Below are 3,006 nucleotides of genomic sequence, written 5' to 3' on the forward strand. Positions count from 1 at the left end.
TCTAAGCCTAAATATTCGTATATGGTTCGTTTGTTTGTGCTCTGCCCTCCACGGGTATCGAAACCCGGTCTCTAGCGTTGTAAGTCCGCAGACATACCGCTGTGCCACTAGAGGGCTTCATATATCGATAATTCAGCTTACATGTAAACTAATCTACTTTAACATAATCACGTCGGATTTCTTATATCTAAGCCTAAATATTCGTATATGGTTCGTTTGTTTGTGCTCTGCCCTCCACGGGTATCGAAACCCGGTCTCTAGCGTTGTAAGTTCGCAGACATACCGCTGTGCCACTAGAGGGCTTTATATATGGAGAATTCAGCTTACGTGTAAACTAATCTACTTTAACATAATCACGTCGGATTTCTTATATCTAAGTCTAAATATTCGTATATGGTTCGTTTGTTTGTGCTCTGCCCTCCACGGGTATCGAAACCCGGTCTCTAGCGTTGTAAGTTCGCAGACATACCGCTGTGCCACTAGAGGGCTTTATATATGGAGAATTCAGCTTACGTGTAAACTAATCTACTTTAACATAATCATACTATATCTTATAGAACTCGAATTTTTTTATATCTAGGCCTAACTTGGCTACGTTCCCAATCCTGTACATTCAAATATTAAACTTTTATGTAAAGTAATCTGATCCCGCTATAGCTTAAAGCGAAATAAAGTTTCAAGTCTAACAGTAATTATTGATAGACAAATTCAAGAGTTTAGTCAACGCACAAACTAAACTACTCGTGATTTGGAATGCACGCCGTCTGTACATATCACTGATAGTTAATACACGAGTTATTAGCTCTGAATGGAAGCTATAAAAGGAGGGTTTTTCATTGATTTCAGGATGAATTAATGATATCGTATGATTTCGTTCCAAAATTTCCTGGGGAAGTGTGACCCAGTTGATTCGACAATAAGTTTTTAGTTACCATGATTTCGATGTAACGCTGTTGCACTTTACCCACAATTCTACGTGCTACGCTACCAGGATGTGAGGGCGTTAATCACTCTTAAAGTTTGATTTCACAGGTGGGTGTGGTAGAAAGGAAAATCTGGACTGACCTCGATATATCTGATTTTTTAGGTGCTCGGGCATCATTGTTATGAACTAATATTAGTCAGTAAATCACATAGGGTGGATCAGAGAAAGGGTTCCTTCGTGGTCGTTCACCCGAGGCTAGTGATCTTCCCGGAAGGCCATTTTCCGGGCAGGATGTGTCCAGACTTTATTGTCTCTCGAATTCACAGAGCGACGCTACGTCTATGGGGAGTGACATGTTCTACGGTAAATTGAACAATTAGTTAATTCATCCAGCTAAAATCCGAAACACATTAATATCATGTATGCAACAGCGGATTTTAATAACCTAGGTCATGACGTCATCACATAAACAAATCACGACTCGGATCACATGGGTTATTTGGAAAGTTTCAGTTTTAGGTCACCAGATAAACGACGACAGTTGGGTTGCCGATAACGGTATGTTATCTATATTCTAGGTGCTCTGGCCCAAGATGGTCTTTTTGAAGAAGATGATTCCTATCGTATCATTCCTGGCGGCTCTCCGGTTATTGACCGAGGGTAAGTGTCGACCCTTTCTGCTTACTTAATAACACTTGAAGCATGTGGTCTTCTGCTTACTTAATAACACTTGAAGCATGTGGTCTTCTGCTTACTTAATAACACTTGAAGCATGTGGTCTTCTGCTTACTTAATAACACTTGAAGCATGTGGTCTTCTGTTTACTTATTAACACTTGAAGCATGTGGTATTCTGTTTACTTATTAATACTTGAAGCATGTGGTCTTCTGCTTACTTAATAACACTTGAAGCATGTGGTCTTCTGCTTACTTAATAACACTTGAAGCATGTGGTCTTCTGTTTACTTATTAACACTTGAAGCATGTGGTATTCTGTTTACTTATTAATACTTGTAGGACGTGGTATTCTGCTTACTTAATAACACTTGAAGCACGTGTTCTTCTGCTTACTTAATAACACTTGAAGCATGTGTTTTTCTTGCTTACTTAATAACACTTTAAGAACGCGGCTTTCTGCTTACTTAGTAACATTTTAGGCACATAGCCTTCTTAATTTCTTAATCACTAACACTTTTGGCACGTAATGTTTTGCTTACTTAGTAACACTTGAAGCACGTGGCCTTCTGCTTACTTAATAACACTTGAAGCACATGGTCATCTTACTTATGTCGCATATTAAACTCTCGAAAAACATCTGGAGTATTCTAAGTCAAAGTTTTGTTCCTAATTGTGTTTTATAAGATAAAACACTTCAGTTATTAATACAACGAACCGTATGTATTTAATTCATAATAATTGAATCTTATGCTAAGTGTTTGCACTAAATGTTGTGTTAGACCGCTTCAAAAATACAGAACAATTCAATTTGTTTGTTTTAAAACAAAGCCACATTGGGCCATCCGTTGTGTCCACCGCGGAGAATCGAAATCCAAATTTTAATGTTGCGAGTATGTAAAGTTACCGGAGGATATTACATTTATTTACTATTTAGTGGCATAGATATCTTTTTTTTTTTTACCTTTTCAAGTGGGCGTTAGAAGGTACATTAAAATATTGTCCGCTTCTGCTGTACCTCCATTGATCCGGCCAAAACAACAATAAGGATTCAGTTGGATAAGCAGATCCCTAGGGATTAAATGTTATTCACTCGTGAAAAGTCCGATCTTTGTCATTATAAATTTGATTTCCAAATTATATTTTTCCCGTTGTTTCACCAAGAACTTACAAGATTTTAAGAATACTACAGTGTTCATCTTGGAGTTACTAGAGGATTGTAATTTATTTTTTTGAGAGTTTAAAAGACTTCATAACCTGGTTTAACACCTATTCTAATAAAAATAACATCTCACACAACAGACTAGTGAAAGTCAGCACTAACATATTATAACATCTCACACAACAGACTAGTGAAAGTCAGCACTAACATATTATAACAGCTCACACAACAGACTAGTGAAAGTT

This window comes from Limulus polyphemus, unplaced genomic scaffold, assembly GCF_000517525.1.
Source record: "Limulus polyphemus unplaced genomic scaffold, Limulus_polyphemus-2.1.2 Scaffold11527, whole genome shotgun sequence".
Classification (NCBI taxonomy): domain Eukaryota; kingdom Metazoa; phylum Arthropoda; class Merostomata; order Xiphosura; family Limulidae; genus Limulus; species Limulus polyphemus.